Genomic DNA, 22,193 nt, shown 5'->3' with positions numbered 1-22,193 from the left:
AAGCTTTTTTCCCCAGTTCACATAACTAACATCCTTTCTTATGATAAGGCCTGACAGCTATCTAGTGGACCCATCTAAGTAAAGAAAATTCCACTCTGTCACTCTTTGGTATTTTGTTGAAAGAGTTACAAGTTAAGAACTGAATTACTGGATAAAAATCAACAATTCTCTCATTTCTGTAAACACTACCTTTGCCTGAAAGGAACAACATCTTTACAAAGACATCTATTTTGTAGGTTATTCTAAATACCTTATTGTGGCACTTTGAGGAAGTAGTTTCCACTGCCATACTGCAAAGACAGGATAGTAGCTGTTGGCTCTGAAATGTCAAACTAAGTCCTTTGGAGAAAACATCTGAACTTTCTATCTGTGAAAAACAAAAGAAGTAGGATAAAAAACAGTGATAACTTTTGAGCAATGCAGACGTGTTGAGAAATCTAGAATTTTAGAGAAAAAATCCAGAGCTTTATTATTTAAACAGTCTTTTAAGCCAAAGGCTTTATGAATAAAATGAAAGCTTTAAAGGAAGATACAGTGTATGATAAACAAGTGGATACATAGCAACATCTACATAGACTAATAGAATCAACACAGAATGGTTTGGGTTGGAAGGGACCTTAAAGATCACCCAGTTCTAACCCTCTGCGAGGAGCAGGGTTGCCAGCCACTAGACTGGGATGACAAGGGGCCCATCCAACCTGACCTTGAAGACCTCCAGGGCTGGGGCATCCACAGTTTCTTTGCACAGCCTGTGCCAGGGCCTCACCACCCTCTGATTAGAGAATTTCCTTATCTAAACCTCCCGTTTTAGCTTAAAACCATTTTCTCTTGTTCTATTACTATCAGACTCTATAAATACAATCATCAAATCTCTTTAGAATTGAAAGGACTTTACAGGTCTTCTAGTCTAACTCCCTGCAATGAACAGGGACATTCATAGCTAAATCAGGTTGCCCAGGGCCTAATTTGAAAGTCTGCAGGGACAGGGCATCAACAACATCTCTGGTCAACCTTGTCCTGCGCTTCACCAATCTCACTCTAAAAGACTTTTTCTTTATATCTAATCTAAATCTACCCTCTTTAAGCTTGAAACCATTTCCCTTTTTCCCCTTTGTCCATCAGAACAGACCCTGCCAAAGAGTGTCTCCTTCCTCCCTGTAATAATAGACTCCTGGTTTTTTTTTTGTTTGTTTTTTACTTTTATACACTAGTTTTCTTACATTAGAGACACTGAAAACGGAAGATCTTGAGTGAGTATTTCCATGTGTACTCCATGGTCTTTAATATTGCAGGCTTAGATGTCACAAGGAAACATTTCCCACACAGGATCACAAGTGTTTGGTATAGATTTGCCCTGGTTCTTGTTTTACCTTCAAGCACTCACAAAAGACCATCAACATAGGCAACAAAGGTAGTGAGTACTAGTGAGCTATTCTGCAGGAACCTGCCAAGAACAAGAGAGGGCACATAGTGCTTTAATCTGTTATCTTGGCAGCAGCAGAAAATCCTAAAGGGAAAGCACTCACATAGGCCAGCTGTCCTCTTACAGTTGAGCTATATGTCATAAGATTTCAATCTTTGTTACAAAGTTCACTTTGTGAATGTACCTAAAAACAAATAAACAAGCAAACAAAAAATACAAGCTCTGAGCAAACACACAGTTACAAAAAATAACAAGGACCTACAGCTATAAATACATTAAGTACACTGAAAATGATGCTTTAATACCCTACTGTTTTTCATAGCAAAGTTTTCTAAGGCTGGATGTTTTTCACAATACATCACAATCTCAAGCTTTCAAGAGGAAAAAGAGCCTTTCAGGAGAAAATAGCCACAGGAAATAGAGCCTGGGAGACTTTTTTTTTTTTTTTTTAATATAAAAAAGCCCCCAGTCTGTGGAAAAAAAATATTCTTCATTAAAACTAAGTCCACTTGCATTCCATTCTCTTGTTAAGGAATTTAAAAAGAAAAAATATAGCCTTTTCTTATCATCAGCTTTGAATGAAGTCTATTGAACAAGGCTCCCATGCCAAAACCATGAGCAATCAGAACAGTTTAGGTTTGCTCTAGAAGAAAGTTGATATCGTAATTACTGGCACTTTTTGTCTTTTATATTTCAATTTCAGAACAGGTGATACCATAGTCTTTCACTGGTACAGCCACACCTGAACAAATTTATTCACAACACAGTGTAACTGCAGTCTTGCAACAAGCACAATTCTTGCTGGTCCATTTTCAAATATAGGCTTATCCAGAACAAATTTTTGAAGCCTGCTGAAAGCAAGGAAACAGCTTCTTTCAACAGCTTTTTAATTCAACTAGTTTGTTGTGGAAAAAGCTTTGTAACCATCATCTTACCTCTGTGTTGTCACACTATGTAATTAGGAAAATATTCTCCTTCTCCTCCTGTTAATATAATCATCATTTGGATATTTTGGTTGTTGCTTTTACTAGTATTATTAAACAAAATAATCCTAAAAGCTGGTATTCCAAAAATGATCTAATAGCATTAAACAGCACTTGTGACCATTAAGGACTGATCTGGATCAATGCATGAAAGTTATTGTAGTAATAAACCCACGTAGTTTTCCAAGTGATTCCATTTAATTCCACAGCAAAAACAAATCACTTGTCCTGCAGAGTACTTTACATTATTAATCCACTGCTGATGGTCTTTCTGACCAGAAGTCATCACAGTCATCCCTCACTTACTCTTTCATGCAGGTATATGAAATTGCACCACTTTGAAAACAGGCAGGCAGTGTGCCCCAGCAGTCCTAGAGGATCACCTGGAGAACAAGTATATGCTCAGAGCACTTGGGAACATTACTCTAAAAATATATGTTTGTAACCATGCAAGGAGACCTGGGTCAGAGTTCAGTGACTGGATATAAGCACTGCCCTGGATAAACAAAGCGGTACAACAATTTTATAAATACCATTATTCTCATTTTACTGACAGGGACATTGAAGCACAGCTGCTTACATAATTGTTCCTGTATTTTGTGGCAAGTCTGAATCACAGTTGGAGGTTTCTACACTCAAGAAATGAAACTGTGAGTTCAACACAGTGATGTGTGGACTGGATACTGGGACATTATCCAGGAAAATTTATTGTGACCATTTGCTTGTCCCAAACCATATGGACAAGCCTGGACTTCCCAGAAATTGCTGTGCCACAGAATATATCTACAAATTCATATGCCTTAATTGTTCTATACCCTATTATTTATAACTCGAGATTCACTGTCTAGAGCAGCACTAGCCACATGTCTGATAAACACAGTACAATGGGAAGAAATATATAATAAAAATAAACCTAAGTATTGCTGTATTATTAGCATCTATATTTAATACAGAATGATGTTTTGGCATTATTGTGCTTGGGAGGAACAGTCTTTAAAAGACTATTTATTTATAATATGATGAAAATAATTTTATAGGAAAGATTTGTTTCATTTTTTGAGCTAAAGCCTATGGGTAGCTGCAGTCTGGTTTGAGCAGAGGAATATGTTTGCACTGTACAGCTTTTCATTTGAGATAATAAACTATGCCTTTCGTACTACATGAAAGTATGGCTTTGATTTTTCAGTCACTAATTCTGTTATATATATATATATATATATATATAGATGGACAGAGAGAGGTTCTCTTGGAAGACTACTCCTGAGGAACTTTCTCTGACGAAAGTGAGTTTTTGTAAAGCAGTGCCATGTCTGGGGAGAAGTGACTTGCCTTAAGGTTACGTGTCACCTCAGTGCCAGAGGCAACTCAGGAGCATTAAGGCTTTCTGTCCAGTCTCTTATTCTATGGAGTGGTCCCAAGATTCTGGAAGCCAGTTGGTCTCTGTCTGTCACAAATGCTTTCATCCTTTTACGCATCAATATCTTGTTCTTAAAATAATAAGCATGGTTGGCGTAGAGTTAGTAATTGAAATTTATGACTTATGTACCCTATTTTAACACTTTTCTGAAGACTCATTAAATCTCTTTTATGTGTATTTTTCCTTGCCTCACAGTTTCATTAGCTGGAAAAGGGAGAATAAAGTCCCATTTACAACAGTACTAATGCCATGCAAGGTCCTTGCTTGACTGATGTTCTAATGAATTATATGTATTGTAAACAAGTACTGCAAGCCAGCCCAAGGTCTTCTCCATTAATTTTTCATTAATGAAATGCACCACTTAGCCTGTTTGACACTTAAGTGATTCCCATAAGCTTAAAATAGAGGTCACCATAATGAACGTATTTGAAAGTGTCATTGAGGGAACAAGCTAATCAACTATTCATTCCTCCCCAAATACTTATAAATTCACAAGCTAGTCAGTTGTAAAATTTGAAAACCAGTAATATTTTAATTCTTAAAGAAGCTGCCAAGATTTAATGAAAAAATAAAAACTCTAATAAGTGAGATTTTTGCTTGGGGGCTTTTTCTTCTCTACTGCTTTTACATTCCATGGCAGGCAAGTTCTTATGCCTTATTTATCTTAGTATATGATAAAAAAAGAATACTTATATAGGACAGGAGCAAATGAAAGAGTGGAGTTAACCCCTGATACTCTGTATTGATTGACTGTAACTGATGGGGAATGTCAAGCCACATTAATAGACAATCCCACTTCCGTGTTCCAAAAAGAGGAAAGCTCAGTCATGAATCTTTAATGCTACCCTCTGCCAAGAAAACTCTGCAATACAAGCCTTGATCCAGCCAACATTTTCTGCTAGTCAGCAACCTAAATTCTAAACAATAGTTTATCCTAGATGTATTGGACAGGGTATTTTGTGATTTAGTCATAACAATTGTCTGCAACAATCAGGTAACAGCTGAATTGCATCCTTTGGGCTTGAAGATGAAGATGGGACATTGATAGTTCTTTCAAACTCTGTCAATCAAAGTTCAAATCAAAATCTGTCTATATAGAAGAATGAATTAGAAAGAAAAAAAAAAAAAGAAGAAATGGAGGAGAGCTCTAGAACTAAGTAGAAATTCTTTTGACTGCTCAAGGCTCTTGATGACTTAATTTGCTGTATACTTCGCTTTGAGAGACAGACTACAGGCAGCCAACAGGCAGTCTGAAATTGCCCGAGGCAAGCTCTATGCAAGGAAGGCAGCTGTGTGGCAGGCATGCTACGTCTTCAGCAACTTGGTGCTTCTGTGGCCATGTAGAGACCTCCCCCAGAAAGCAAGGCAAAGGGGAATTTCACTCAGCTCCTTTCTGCTTCCACTGAGCACTGGCTTTGGTACAACTACGTGTGATGGATGAAGCAAAAAATGCCATGGTTATCCTCATGGTTTTTTTTTTTTAATAAGAACAAAATAGAGATATATAACTAGACTAAATTAATAAGGAAAACTGAAGGAATACATTTTAAGCCTCTCTAACATTGGGCAGCACTAAAAGTTTCTGAAACTTTGGCTATATTAAATGTATAATGAAGAAACAGAGATCTGTGGTATCCTTTATCCTGCCTGGCATAGCTACTGGATTTAAAAGGTACTGAATTGCTGGAAGCATTCTTTGTCAAGTGTTGTAAAATCAAGATCTCAAATCATTTGAGAGATCATGTACACTGGATCATATACTAATCCATGAAGAATAGTGTTCTTCAAAGCATCCCAATAACGTACAACCTACAAAAAACTCCCGCTAGTTTCTTCATTTTCCTTACTGTTTTCAAATTGTTCAGTCTCTATGCAAAACCTATCTTTTCAGTCATTACTGTGTTGTTTAATTTTTTGGTCTTCCACCTCACAGATATCCATCTTATTGCAGAGTTCAATTAATGGTAGCGAGATTTAAAAACTCTGAAATTAGTTTGTATAGTGTAACAGACACAACATGATCTATAGAGGATGAAAAAATGGGATGAAAACATATCCAATCTTATTCAGTTCACATGGTTTATTACCTATTTTCTCTTATTTTGGTTAGGTCTATTACACAAATTGCAGTTCATATATGTTCATATATGTTTAACATATTCTCCTACAATTGGGAACCATTCCTCTCTTTTTAGACATATGAAATATTGAGAGATAAGAAAGATCAGAAAGCAGCAAATCTTTACTTACTCATACTTCAGTTTTCAAATTATCTTATTAACTTTTAGAAAATCCAACACAATCCAAAGGAATTTTGGTCACTAGTGGCCAAAAACGAATGCCTTAAGACAACTGTCTTAGGGTTGGGTCACAGGCACAAAAAGCAATGACTTTGCTTTTGCCAAAAGACTAAAATAGTAAAAGTGCACTCAGCTCTCTGGGGAGGTATAAATTACATCTACCTGAAATTCTGATGCATGAGTTCAGGCTAATATAAAAAGAAATACAGTGGGATTGACTGCCTCACATTTAGTTGTCACATTAGAACCTATCTTAGGTCATCGGTAAAAAGTAATTGAAATACAGTAAAGTGATGGATAATTTCAGTGGACCATGCAAAAGCAGCTCCTTACTCACGAGGTGCTTTCTTTGGATGGGCATCCACCAGAACAGAAACAGTGAGACTGAAATGCTAATTACTTTTTTGTTTTTTTTCCCCTCAGATGGTCATGGAATAAATGCATGAGAAGATGAAAGCATTCTCCAATTAAAGTATTCACACCTTCAGACATTCAATGCAGGATTGAGGCTTACTCATTACATGGATGGCAGTAAAATGGTCTTGTGCTCTTTTTATTCTAGGGTTAGTAAATGAAAGCATTCATAGCCCTGAGGGACACTTTTGCACCAGCAAGAAATTCTGAAGGCAGCTTAGAAATGGTAATGAATATTATCATGCCTACCACTCTCACCATATGTGCGAAGCAGGATAATGAAGGCTAATCATCATCACCATCATCATCATCATTTGCTAGTAGTCCAAGGCCCTGAGTGAAATGAGCAAGTAGGTCCTGGACTTTCTGAGGGCTGAACAGGTGCCTCCATAAAAACAGAACATGCCACAGGCTAATTGGCTCTCTTGTTGGCACTTATAGTCAAGAGACCAGCTAATGAGCAGGAATTAATGCTGAAATTCTTAAAAACAGCTGCCTTGCTAAGGCCTAGACAGGAATAACAGATAAGAAGCATACAGAAAAAACTTGACCTGGTCATTTCTGTACACTAATTAAAACAAACGGCCTTCTCCTTTAGGGTTTCCCTCATTGACATTAAAGGATTTGAAACAACTCAATAACAAATTAGGAGGACTGATATTCGCCCCTCATGATTGCATCCAGGTTGCTACTTGCATACAAGTTACATGTAGACATCAAGAAAGCTTAGAAATACCAATGTTAAATTAGATGATATTCTTCCCACTTGATGTTTATGTCAGCATAGGCAGAAGCTATTAGTGGCTATTCAAATCCGCCTATGATTTTTCTGTCTGGTAAGATTAGAAGTTATGGAAGTGGTGATGTTGCTGGCATGTAGGCAAAAAAGGGATACAGAAGTTTGTTTAAAGTTGCACCTTAATACAGCTGGGGAAATAAACAAATAACACTAAATATTTAAGTACACATTCTTTCCCTGTCCATTTACCCTCAAGTTTTATAATACAGCTTTCATCACTGCATGAATGTCTATTTACAGCATTCTAAATCTATAGCACTTAAAAGCAACATTACCTTGGGAAAGCATGCAATACAAATCACAGTATTCCTTCACACAGCTCACTGCACAGACTTAAGGAGAGACATCTACTGATGAATGTCTCATATTATTTCATTTAATGTTAATGATATTCACCCTGCATATCTGACAGAAGACTACAGAGCAACAGATGATTTAGGCAAATGCTATTGGCATATGAAATCTCGCATATTAGGTCTCTAACAAAGTGTGCACAGCCAGCTGGAAGATAGTTACCATACTATATAAGTTAGGGAATGTTCATACTGAATGGTAATATCTTCAGTCAGATTAACTGACATAGTGGAAAAACAGCAGATGAGTTTTTGGTACACCAGGCCTCCTTCTGTATCCTTGCAATTACTATGTACCAAACTCATTTAGGGGGTTTCTGCTTTCATCTCCCCTAAAACACACCAACTCAAGACATATGATGAAAGAACATCAAACACACATTGTTGTATCTTCTTCCCCCAAAACAGATCAGAGGTCATATGACCTAAAGTTACTTTTAAAGCAGGTCTTAAGACTTCTTTGTAGATTCAATATGCCCTGAGAAGTAGCTTCTTGTTACAGCTTGTTACAGCTATCTTCCATTTGTAAAAAAAGAATATTCCTCTTCACGGATGTCAATGCAACATCTTTCTGCCAATTTCAAATTCATCATCACGAAAAAATACATATTCTATATTAAGAAGAAAAAAAAAAAAAGAGGAAAAAGAAAAGATGACAATTCCCTGCAGATTTGGGAACAACGTGAAGGAGTTGAAAGGTAGTGTGCTGCCCAGAAACACCTTGAAGATAAAGAATAAGAATATGGAATTTCTCACACTGAAATGAGCACACACTTATATGCTACAGTGGATCATGCATCAAAGCAGCTGACAATGCCTCTGAAAACTATAGGGATTATCCTCAGTACTTGAAAGCAATACAACTTGCCTGACTACAAAGAAGGAAAAAGCATTGACAGAGCTGAGAGGCAAGGTCTGGTTCTAAACACACAATGCTTTAGCCTGCAGATTTTCTTGAAGCAAGCCTCTTCCTCTCTGAGATACAAAAGACAGCTAACAATAAGCTGGAAAGAGAACCAAGTTTTACAGTTTAATGAATTCAATTCATTCTATAATTGGGTCACATCAGTAAAAATATATGCAAATTTATGGGCTTTCAATGAGCTTGGCAGTAACGAATGCCTAATAAATCATTTTGTAAAAAACAATGGTTCTGTATTCTTCCCCCTAAGCCCCCATCATGTCATTACACAACCCTACAAATGCCCTGCTGAGGACTGATTCAAGTATGCACAGTAGACATGCAGGATGTAGCTCAAGATTGTTTTTCTTAGAGCTGTATTCATGACAGAAGGTGAGGACATAAACTCTTAATTGAAAAGATAACAAAATAAGTACTTGAGGAAGTAGTGACTTGGTAGGTTGATAACAATCAGTAAAAAACTCCTGAAAACATATGGATTATGTGGGTTTTTCTTCTAGTTACATAACACTGTAAAATATATCCCGGTCCAACCAGCATTTCAAAAAGAGGAATAAATTGCTGAAAGCCCCTTCCCCCCCCCCCCCCCCCTTTTTCTTTTTTTTTTTTGAATATAGAAAAGAAACCACTTTCTCTAAAGGCTTTGGAATGTAGATCTCAATGAAGCAGAAAGTGTTTTCTAAAATGATTCAATTACTTACAAAAATGTTGGTAATTTAACAGGAATTAAAAGTACTAAATGTGGAAGTCTCCTGTTCTTCCACACATTTAAATAGAAACTGAACATTGTGTTTGAATTTATTCCACTAGTCCTTTTCTGAAGGCTCCAGTGTTCTCATTAGCACATTGGTATTGGTCTAAGCATTTCTTACAAGAGCACAATGTCTGGATCAAAGAGCTGAGTCAGACTAATACTCCCTGTTGGTGAATTTGCTGCAGCAGCATGCTGCCATATTCTGAGCAAGGGTGACCTTTGCCAGTCTCCTCTCTGTTGACAGCATCAGTAATATATGTCAGGGATGTTAGATCAAATGAAGTCCCAGTCCCCACCACTGGCCTCCTATATGTCGATTCACTCCAGTGACACTTTGTCCAAGTCTATATAAACACGGTAATGCTGCTGATACCCTCCCTAAAACATTCCAAAACCTATTCATGAAATGTATTCAGAGACATAAATATTACCACATTCTAAGAGAACAACTCACATGCAGAGTCAAGCCAGAAGTTTCCAGGAGTAAGACCAGTAAGAATTCTATTAAGGACTATTTAAATGCTATGTATTCAGGGACCGTGCTATTTTCATTACCCTGTCAGTCAACATCAAGCATCTTCCAGGTATAATCACTGAAAGTTATGATACAATGAATGACAGGAAGTTATCATATTCATTCAGATGTATATACATAATTTAAACACGTATATGCAGGTTGCTCTGAAAGAAATGTATCCTAGTTCCACTGAAACTACAAAGAGCAAAATAACACTACTTGATAGAGCAAGTTCTCAGTTACAAAGCACCATTTTCAGCACAGTCATCATCATTAGCTATGCTTTTTCACTGGAGATGAATAAGAGCATGCATATATATAACTAGTTTTGCTCTTAAGAGCTGTCTTCATGATGCATGTGCTTATACACTTACAAACCTCTGCTTCAAATTTCATTTTATTTAGTTTCCCCAAGAAATTCCAGAGGATTCTGAATAGGAAGGAGGGGGAAAAAAAGTATCAAAGAACTTCCACAATATTTCCACAGTTAGAAGAATCCCTTCACTGTATTATCTGTAATACATCCAGAAGTAAACTTCCAGTTCTCATCAATTATAATTTGTTTGTGGCATGGTTGAAAATTACTTGTGCAGACCAGCTTTCTCTTGAACTATATATCTGCAATTTTAGTAACCTTTGTCAAATGACCTTCCAGTCAAGATCCATAAATGAAGCACCATTAAATCAATATTAGCCTCCTTAAATGTTATAAATAGTCAAAGTCCAGTTTTATGGACAAACTAAATCTCATCACCAAGGAGCCTGGCACTGTTTAGCTTTAGATTAGCCATTCAAGATTAACATACATAAAGAAGAAGCAAGAAAATCCAAAGGAACACTGATAAAACCAAGACATTAAAGAAGAGAAAATTTACAAATTTAACATCTCTTTAGAAGATAGTTAAGGTCTAAGAAAATGAAACAGATGAGTTACATAGAAAAAGTTTTACTTCTGATTAAAAAAACTATGTAGTTTATAACTGTGGCATTCCTATTATGCTGTGAATTGTATCTGTTTACAAGTTTAAATATGTGTATATAAATATATATACTTTCATACATACATGCCTATATAAATGCACTTACTGAGATGAAGCTGATCAACTTCAAGAGAGAAGGCAAGATCCATTCAGAAACACTCATAATTTGATGTTCATTCAATTTAGGACGAAAACAGAATTAGTGTGCTTTATAAAGGAAGAACAAACCAAACAATGAAAACTGCTAGGTATTTCCTGTAAAACTTCCAACTCAGACCCAAAAATAATTTAACTGCTGATATTCTTGGAGTCCATACAGCCCATTTCAAGAGTCACTTACAATTGTTCTGGAGGATAAAAAAGATCTTGCATTCACAATTGTTTTACGTCAGGGGACTCAAGTTAAGAAAATCTTAAAGAGGAATCCTGTATCTTATGTTACTACTATTCCTTGGACTTTGGAGGAGCCAGTTCCCTCCAGCTGAAGTAATTTTTAAAGAAGGATTAATCCTGCTGTCACATCTAAAACAAGTCTGCAGAAGCGAGTAGTACAGAGGATTAGTAACATCCTTCTGCTAATGTGAAATGAGTTCTCTGATGCATTACTTGCATTTATTCCTCAGTCTGTACAATATGAACTTCTCTAAATCACAAAAATGCTTTGCTATCCCCAACTTCCAGTGCAAATTAATATTTACACAGGTTATTTACTTTGCTCTGGACTGTATGACTGTAATACATATTTTCCACTGTTTCAGCAGAGTCATATTCTAACAGGGCCTTGGGGTTGTGCTCCTTGCTTTAAACCTGATTTGCTATGTCACTGGAGAGTAGTCATTTAACCTTTCTCTGCCTGTGTTTAACATAAATGTAAAATGAACTGATATTATAAACTTGCCTGAAGTGTTTCCATCCCAGGTGTGTTGTAACGCTTAATTGGTGTCTGTCAAGCTCTTAGTGTGAAAGACAATATATACTGAGACACTACGACTGTTTATGGTGTTTACTAATGCTTCACAGTGCCATAAAACCACTTAGAAAAACATATTTTCCTGTGTGTTTTAGTATCCTAGTTGGGAGAGATTTTCCATAGGGAAATTGATATACACAAGGCATTCTTCATTTCAGATCTCTGTCTCAGCTGTGGAAGATCTCCTTTCATGCACAGGCTCCTCAGCCTGCACTTACGGATCTTGACTGCATCTAAAAATGCCTGGTACATGAATGTGAACAGAATCCAGGGGCTGTCTCTGGCCAGATATCAAAGTACTTTCACAGGAAGCTACTTAGATTACTTAGAAAGATGCTCCTTTCCTAAAGTGCCTCCAGCACTTTAACACTATTTCAGGCAGGTATCTCTTCCAGGAAGATGGATGGTTTGAATTCACAAGTGTGCATGTCAGGGCATGAACATGGTTTGCTGTAGTATCTACCACTCAAATACAGAAACAATTACTCAAAGAAAATCTTTCATGGACTTCTTTGCTTCATTAATGTAGTTGAATTCAATGGTTTGCACACTAAAGCAGTTGTATTCACTGGTCATTAAAATTACATTTTTCAACAAGAAGGCATTGCAACAGATTGCCCTGAAAGTGTACATCTACAGGTGCTTAAAACATCAGAATGGACAAAAACCCTGAAAAACTCTGACTGGCTTTCTTGCCCAAGCTTCATCTGTTCAAGCTTATATTTTCCCTTATAGCATTCCTAGTATGAATGAAACCTCTCCAGTATGCTTATGGCTCAGTCACTGCAGTTAACATGACTTTTTGGATCTGAACAAGTAGAGACATCCTGGGCGGTTCCCTGCTGGAGATGATTTCACATCCTCACAGAAGCTATCCGTGGTACATTTTTATAAATAACTATGCAAAACCCACTGGAATTAACATGAGGTATATAGTCTTCCTAATATCATCTCAGACCTATCATATTTTTTTTAGATATCAGATATAAGAAACTTTCATTATTTTCTTTTCTGTTCCCTAATCTATTCTACAGATCATATAATTTTACTTAGCGCAGTAAACAAACTTAGAAGAAAAAAGAACATTAAAGTACTTAAAATTAGATCATAAACTATGGAGTACACATAACTATAGAGTTCTATTCACTGAAGAATCAGAGATTTAAAGTAGTAATAATTCTGGTATGCAGTGTATATAGATTTAAAAGAAATGTTTTGCACAAACGAATTGTCTACAGTCATTAAATATTCACCAGGTATCTGTAGACATATTTATTCTAGAACTACAGAAATACTTCAAGGAGTTTACGAATTCTTACTAAAGTTGTAATATGTACAATGTTACTTCTTATCTAAACAAGTTCAAATGTTCTAACAGGGCAACCATTTAGGATACAAAAAACAGAACCCTAAAAAAAAAACACCTTCAATGACTTCAGTCATTGCTACTAAACAAAAAACAGTTTGAGTTTATGTATATGGAGGCATAGAGCATCTCATTGACTTTGCTCTTTTATTTTGAAGTAAATGAGAATTCAAATGTGAACATGTGTTTATTCCAGAGTCAGCATGTTAGAGCAGGTTTAAAAAAAGCAATAATCCACCTAACACTGCTTGTCACCTCCATGTTTATTTCACCTAAAATTGACACAACATTGCTCCACCAAGATAACGAGTACTTTAGCTATTGGCTTCAGTAGGAACAAACTCAGTCTTATCAGTGATACATGATCAGAGTAGAAGTTCCCCAAAATAATCTATAATTAGTAAAGATCAGTAAATTATTTATATGACAAATACCTTCAAAATATTTTAGCCAAGCTAATACTATTCTATTCATCCAGAGTTTTGAAAAGATTTTCTTTTTTTTTAGTCTTCTTCCAAACTTCAGATAAGATTAACACTTAATATGTTAAAAGACTAAGTATCTGCAGTCATCTAACAAACAGCTGCCATATGAAATCTGGGAAGAAAACTCTCTAACACCAATGCTGTGTTAGAAAAGGCATTCCTTTATTCCTCAAGATATGTACAAGGTGACCTGAAAAATTTCAGAGTTCACATTCCACATATAAATAGTTAAGACATATATATGCAATATATTGGCATATATATTCTAATACATATTTTCCAATAACTTATTAATATATGCTAGTTTCCTTCAGGGCATGTATGTTGGGGTTATATGCTGGTCTTAGACTACTTACTTTCTCCTCATTTTTTCATCATCAGCTTCACCAGAGTGACTTTAGGCCAACATTTAGCTGAGCAACTTTCTATCTTAGTGCACAACACAATATATGTGAAATCCAAGGAAGAAGTCCTTGCATGTGGTGGATGCAAAGATAAAAGTAGTCTATTGTGACTCCAGTGTTCCTATGAAGCAGGATCACTGAGAAAAACAAGGCCATTCAAACATGCTAGAAAAAGCTAAACTGGAAAGTTTTAGAACTAGCACTTCTGCTAAACTAATGTATTGGTCCTTAAACTAACATACTTAATACACTGATCTCTACTGCTAAACCAGCCTATATTAGCAATGGCAATTCAGCCCCTGTGGATTACTGTGTGTTTGTATATGCACAAATGTACTGACCATGTAAATGGACACAGTCACAGCTGATAATCACCATTATACCAATGTCTAAGCCACGAGAAACCCAGAAATCCTGATCTGCAATTCATACTCCAAGTACAAACAGAACTAATACCAGGAAATCATCAAGCACCCTTCGAAGGTCATTGGATTAAATGTTATTCAATTATTCAATAAAAAGTGGTTTATTTATGTGGTCAATTGCTTTGTAATATTCAAAAGTAGCCTGGATAAAACTAGCAAACACATAGTAGGTTACTGTACAGCATTAGCACTGAATGACCTATGAACACAACATCCATTTTTATGGAACTAATTCTCAAAACAATCAAATTTCAGAGCACCCAGGAGTGCTGTGCCAGTTTCTGTAGAAAAAGAAAAGCAGTATTCTTTTAGTTTGTTATAATTATTATTATCATTATTGGATTTTTTAATTTTTTTTAAAAAAATCTGTAAAATGAAAGGCTTTTCCTTTTTACAGAATATCAGCCTGTTTCCTGTTATCATCCAAACTCCTGCTCAGCATTAACAAAAAGATACTTTGCTATGAAAGTGAACAGAATGAATCAGTTAACACTCCTCAAGTATTCACTGAAGTTCAAATAGAAGTTGCCATCTCTAACAGTGAGTATGAGCTATGGTGTTATTAATGATATCTAGTGAAGACTGGGATTTTAAGAAATGGGTTTTGGTATTACTTAGAGTTAAGCTACCACTGTAGTTGTCTACGAGTAACAATGTTAAGGGCATACAACCTCTGAGCTTGCTAGTGTACACAGCATAACAAATGACCTGAAGAATTACTAAAAAATAATTCTACAGGGAGATTTTGATGACATACTTAACCATACAGAACTCTATCTATACACAGTTTCTAAATATTCATAATCACCCAAGGAGATTAATGCTACTCAAATCTTGCAAATCTCTACAGAGAATTTATTTTGCTGGAAATTATTATATTGGAATAAGGAACTCTAATTTTGTAATGTGAATGTATGAAAATGAAAGCATTAATTATTCAAACAAATAAAATGAGAAAATTCATATACACTGTATACTACAGTTCCAGTACAATACAATCTAATGCCTTCTTCCAGGGTCACAGAAGCTGCTGCTTTTGCAGCCAACTGTGCAAAATATCCACACAAAGCTAGGAACTTCTAAGCTGTGAAAATTTTCTCAATAATGCAAGAATTGGATGTAGAGCTTCATGAGTACAAAACTGTTCAATTCATTTTCTGCATAGACCAACTGTACAAGACCAACCTGCTCCTATTCTTCTTGGTCTTCATCCTATTCTATTTAGAAATTTATTTCAAAAGCCTGACCCCAACTGTAACATTTTAAATGAAAACAAGATTTGTAACATTATTAAAGCTTGCAGTTTTACCACGGCCTCCAGTAGTATCTGAGGCATATGGAAAGTATGTAATTACATAAGAATTTTCAAGTTGAAAAGGAAAAATCAGAACTAAAAGGATAAATTTCTGTTCTTAACAGAAATAAAATTAAATACCCCTCACTCACATAAAAGCATCTTCGTTTCTCTGCCCATTGAGATTTTGATCCCAACAATTTAAAACCTGTCTTAATAATCTAATTGCTTGCAATAGGCAATACTGGATTAATCCCTGTAAAAATCACACACGAGCTTAAGTGTCCTATTTCCTGCATGTTTTTTTTTCTAAATTCAATGATGGCGTTATGTACTCTGCATGATCTAAACAGACATTTCCAGTTTGAAGGAGAGAAAGTCAAGCCCTTACCTCTAGCTCCAATTCTGAATGGCTTACACCTCTGTCTACTGCAGGGAGGCAAGCAGGTCAGGCAATTGCCTAAGACCCTAGAGTAGCTTCACTACACAGCACTGAAAATCCTTAGCTTGTACATAGGATGAAGAGGGACCCTCAACAGAGGATTTCATCAACAAGTTGATTGCCTTCTCATGGCCTTACATGCAATGCTCCTGAAAACAGTTTCTCCTGCATTTATCATTTTGATCCCTGGGCAGATTCAGAACAAAATTACAAAGCCTTTTGCCAAATCCTGATTGTGGCTCAAGTCCTAAGGTGTCAGCTGTGTTTTAATGAACTGATTCCTGCTACAAGTTGTTCAGCAAAGCCAGTGTGTAAGGGGAAAAGCACTGGATCAGCGATGGTGGCATCATAGCTTGCAAGTGACTGATCACTCACTACTGTCACATCCTTACATTATTTCTAATGAATTTACCTTTTCTCCAGAAGAGTAACATTTCACAGAGCACCAGCAGTGCTCAGGGAGTCCTAAAAACAATTCAGGTGGTTATCCCAGTTGCAGACATCTGTTATTGTCTGACATGGGCTCCGATTAATACATTTCTGATTCTGTTACAGCAGGTCCCCTCAGATGGAAGGGACACCAAGTTCAAGTCACTGACGTGAGAGAATGTAGCTGTAAGTGGAACAGAGCAGATGCTCTGCTTTTGCATCTGAAAATTCTAACCAATGCTGCTACCATGAGTAGTGCTCCATTAAACAGGACTACTACCAGTCTGCTTGGAACACTTCATTGCAGTACCAGAACCAAGTTTCCTCCGCAATCAATGAAAAGGTTTGCAATCATTTTTCACTAATAGATTATAACTGTTTTCCAGTAGAAAGACATGGATTTGCCATCCAATGGCAGTTTTATTTAAACTAGTTCTAGTACTTTGCTTTTGCCCTCATCCCTGAATTGTTCTTCATGTAGTGTACAAACATTTATGTAAACAAGCTACAAATCAGAGTGAGAATCTGATCTAGCAGAGTTGGAAATTACTATTACTGCTGCTTTTTACTGTTTTTCTTTCTCAAATGGGTCGGTTTCCTGGTCCAATTTAAAGAATGACTGCACAAATGTAGATGAGAGCCAGCATAGAGCCAGGAAAGTGTAGCAGAATAACAACAACCTAAGACACAATTTCAGATGAAAAGCAGTGCATTGAGCTGTCCTTTTCAGAGGTTACAGTCTCAAAGCTATAGCTGCACACATGAATACCACACCTTCTAATGTAGCCTGGTGAAAATCTCATGGGGAAAAAAAACAAAAAACAATCACTTGAACTTGCTGACATTCATGCTGCATGCATCTATTGACTTGAAGCTTGACATAACAGAAAAAACAACATGCATGATTTAAACACTTCTTGATATCCACTGTGGGCTCCCTGTTCAGTAAGAGAAAAGAAATAGAAAAGAGAAGGAAAGAGAGAGAAGAACAATCTCTAACTTTTGTTCTATTTTGTTTAATTAATTATTAATTTTATTTAATTAATTATTTTACCCTCTGCACATGGCTGGGATTTTCAACACAGGGAACTACAGATTTTTAATTCCTTAAGACATCAATGTGTTCTCAAGAGCTTAAGACCAGTATTGTGGGTCCTCAATAAATGCAAGGAATTGAAGTCTTCTGCTGTGCTGCTGCATGCTAAGTAAGCTTCCAACTAGTTGAGCTGTTAATTTTTTTGTTTTCTATATCTCACCTTTGTTAAACTGATCTGTTCAGTCATGCTGAATGGTCACATCACCTCTGCTGTAAAGTGCCATGATTGCTTTGGATGGTGATTTCTTTGTCACATTCCATTCACAGCACTTTTAACAGTGGGGTACAATTCACTTTGTAGTATTTTTTACATTTTACTTGCTTCTAGAAATATGAGTACAACTGAAATTGTTGTTTGAATAGATTCCAGCTTTCTGCCACCTTTCCTCTAACCTTCTTGTGCTGCCCCCAGGAGAAAAGGACTTCATTAAAAAACCCTGTAATACTGAATAGAAAATGAAACTCTTCCTCTGACCTCTCCTGTGACTTTTAATAAACATACTGGCTACTGGCTGTAGATGTTCTCTTACCAATAGGCTTCTGATTAGGCACTGAAAACAGACAGTTCTCTGTATCAGTTTATTTGAGACAGGCTCTTTGGGGCCAGGGCTGTAAATAAACACAGCTACCTTAGGTTAAAACTAATTTAACAGAATAGTATTGTCCTTAACCAAAATAATAATAATAATAATAATAATAATAATAATAATAATAATAGTATCTAAAAAAATGTGAATGGCACCTATTTGCTTCCTTTCTAAAAGCTTATGGAGTCTCTTGCATCACAAAAGACTTCAGCAAAATGGAATGCTGACATGAAGGAAAACCAAAACAGGACAATTTTCACTTCAGTTCTTGCAACTCCAGCACTTGTGTAGATAGGTGAGCATTATTAAAGGAAAACATGACTCAGAGAGTACAGTGCTGTGGAAGTGACCAACCTCCACTAAAACTGTTAATCTCTCTCATCAGTCATCCCACCAGGTTCACTGTGTTTCCACATAAAACACTCATGCAATGTAACCAGTATTATTTCTGTCACTGTAAGAGCATACCCTTGTTACAGTTTGCTTCACAGAGGGGGCATAAGTCTCAATTTCTCATACAAACAATCTGGTACTTAAATCTTTCACTTTGAAGTCTAAGGTTTCATTTTAAAGACAAAGATAAACCTATTCCTACTCGCTAAGCATGTACTTAAATATTTCTAGGTATTACACACAGCCATCAGTTCATACATGCCTGTGTGCTTGACTCATGTCTAGAAACTCAGTTATATCACAATCCAGCACCACGCTTCTGCTGATTTCTGCAGCCTTTATTTTCTTGCTTCAGCTTTTCATGTGACTCATTACTACAAATCCTCTAGCTCCTTACAATAAGAGTACTGTATTACTGTTGGGTTTATTCATAGAGTTCATCCTGTGATCATCATAAAATCGTAGAATCATAGAATGGTTTGGGTTGGAAGGGACCTCGTGGATCATCAAGCTCCAAACCCCTGCCACAGGCAGGGCTGCCATTCTCCATATCTAATGCTAAACCAGGCTGCCCAGCGTCCCATTCAATACGGCCTTGAACAACCCCAGGGTCAGTGCATCCACGACCCCTCTGGGCAGCCTGTTTCAGCACCTCACCACTCTCTTGGTAATATTGGGCTGAACATTACTAAAGTCAAGCTCAGGTAAAGCTGATCTATTGCTGCTGTTCTCCCATCCCATGTGAAACACTCTGCAACTTGCTACAACTTCAACCTGACCTACCTTTTTTTTTTTTTTTTTTCCCAATGCCATAATGCCATGTCATTCCTCTCCCTTACATACCCTTGGACAACTTTAAGTAATTCCCTTCACTACCTGACTTGTCTACCTGCCAAGTTCTTGCATTCATTCAATAATGTATATGAAAGCGCACAGTCTTCTGATAATGGTTTACCACATTTAATTTCTGGGGAATGTCAGCTTCCATTGAATGATGCACAAACTGCACATTAATCGATAAATTCCTTGCCTATAGGGGCCTGAGTGTATCTACCTCATGAATATGCAAGCAGCCCTGTTTCTTTGAGTAAGATACAAACATATTTCTTGTCAGACAGGAAGTGTTGTTATGTGTATATATTTTCTTCCTTCTTGTTCTTTTTGCATAAAGCAGATGAGATTCAGTGTTTGCCAGAGCAGACATATTTTTTTTTTCTAGGGTACAAGAGCAGCCTAGTGCTAGATCATAAAAGCTTTGTCTGCCAACCATATAATGCAATTGCTGTTTGACTATTCTGGACCCTGAATTTCTATGCTGCACTTCACAAGCATGCTACTGAAGTCACAGACAGGGTGATAAACGTTAACAATTTATTCAGTGTTTAAAAAGACTGAGAACAAGCTATCACCCTTTGTCTGCTTTCAGTCAGATGCATAAGGACAGAAAGGACTATCAGATCACCTTGTCTAACCTTCTATGTACCACAAGCCCTCAAATTTTATTTTCACCTGCATACTGAGCTCAATGCTTTTTTTCTCTTCTCTTTTTTTTTTTTTTTCCTACTAAAATATATCTTCTAAAAATATACATTTCAATGTCCTGACTTTATGTTCAGGCTAACTTCTCAGTGGTTATTTTAGTGATTAATTAATCTTAGTCCAAGAAATGAGGCACCAATTTTCAATTTGAATTTGTCTGGCTGAAACATTCAGTTATTAGTTTGCATCCTTTTCCTGCTAGATTAAAGAAATCTGCATTAGTTTTGACTTCAGTATTTACTGACATCTTGTATTATAGTCTCCTCTCAGTGCTTTTCTGGGTAGGCTAAACAGACCAAGCTTTTTAAGCTCTTTCTGCAATGAATTTCCCAGCCCCTGAGCCTTATCATGGTAAAGATTTTTCTTAAACAGTGTCTAATCTAGGGAATTAACCTTTTAAAAAGAGCTGTCGTGTTACTCACTAATGTAATGCTCTCCTACTTCAGGAACACATATATTCAGAGTTGGTGCCTGTACAAAAGCTTTACTCAGCACATAGTTACGTCACTTGTAGGCATTCTTCTAAGAACAGAGCTTTCCATGTTAGGAATACTTCTTTAGTTATAAACAATGGTAACACATTCATATTGTGGATTCATTATACAATTTGACTATAAAGTAGAGGAAAGTAAAGGACAGAATAATTAAGTACCTTTTCTAAATTTAAAATCAAAGTTAGGGAGAAGTAGGCTTTGGACACAGTAGGTACCAGTTTTTTAAACTACTTGCCTTCCCTAAACCCTATCTGCTCTTCCAAAAAAAATATTTTAAATGCATTTTGTGATACAAAAAAATCCTGCAGTCCGAAGCCTACTTCTGGTATTTAATGTCCACAGATTTGTGGGGGCTAAAATACCATAAATTTTTGCAAATTTTCTGCAATCATATCCCAGCATCCAGTGCTCCAAAGAAAGAATTTCCTAAAGGTGCTGGAAAACATTATGCCCCTTAGACTATACAGTCTTTAACAACTTTAACTGAGATGCCAAGCAGGCAGTATTTAATATCATTAGCAAATGGTATATAGCTAACATCACTGCAACAAACAAAACAAACAAAAATCCAGTTTCATTGCTCGTGAGGTGCCAAATGGCATGGTATCGTGAGCAGGTGCCATTTCCCCAGCCATGGATGCTGTGGAGCTGGATGCTACTGCTCCAAAGTGCAGTCCACAGCCCGCAGGGAAGCAAGACTGTGAGTTTCCATGGCTGTGCAGCAGCAAGAAACGAGCTACTCATCATCCTCATGAGCAACAGATAGGGACTACTGCAAGGCCATATCCTGCCTTGATGGGAGAGAACAACATGCAGCTCCCATCTGCTACTGTGTTCCAAGCATGGTAAAAATTCCTGGCTCTGCCTAACCTTTGGGTCAGCAATAGCTCCTCTGTTGCCACTGGAGATGCAGCAGGTCCAAGACAGTGTTTTGCTGATGTGCCAAGAAAAATATTTACCTACCTACCTCACAGGGGTCTTGTGAGTAGTATTACATTCCCCTGCAATCTTTTAGGTATAAGTTGGATAACTGACAAGACCATTTTTTTAAATTGTTGATTTTTTTGAAGAGGTATAGAAAGGGATCCTGCCTGTAAGACAATGACTGAGAGAAACAGCGTAACTTTTGGTTTAATCTGTATGGAAACAGGAAGTCTTTGCCTGTCCACGAGCTTTAAAAACAATAATAAATTATTCTCTCTGCTATGGCTAATTCTGTTTTCATAGCAAAGTGACTAGCCCAGAACTACAGTAAGGCAATGCTTGCACATGTACATCTACTATTTGCATCTGCATTGTCACAGAACACATTCAACTAATACTCAGTATAGAAATGCTCCTTAGTGGATACCTGTTTTACTATCAGAGAAAACAATCCTAAACTGAAAGAGAACTAATTTATTTAAT

At 36.7% G+C, this 22,193-nt stretch overlaps 1 long non-coding RNA gene across 1 annotated transcript in view; it reads right to left on the bottom strand.

Annotated features, from left to right (window-relative positions):
- Positions 1 to 264: 264 nt before the first annotated feature.
- Positions 265 to 22,193, bottom strand: part of LOC125694360 (uncharacterized) — a 69,576-nt gene continuing 47,647 nt past the window's right edge. Inside the window, exon 4 of the long non-coding RNA XR_007377530.1 lies at positions 265 to 367. This is a non-coding gene — a long non-coding RNA (uncharacterized LOC125694360). The remainder of the gene's footprint in view (positions 368 to 22,193) is intronic.

The sequence above is a fragment of the Lagopus muta genome, chromosome 6 (genome assembly GCF_023343835.1).
Source record: "Lagopus muta isolate bLagMut1 chromosome 6, bLagMut1 primary, whole genome shotgun sequence".
In the NCBI taxonomy this organism is placed as follows: Eukaryota; Metazoa; Chordata; class Aves; order Galliformes; family Phasianidae; genus Lagopus; species Lagopus muta.
The sequence above is the reverse complement of the archived record's forward strand: the minus strand, read 5'-3'. Positions and strand labels throughout refer to the sequence as shown.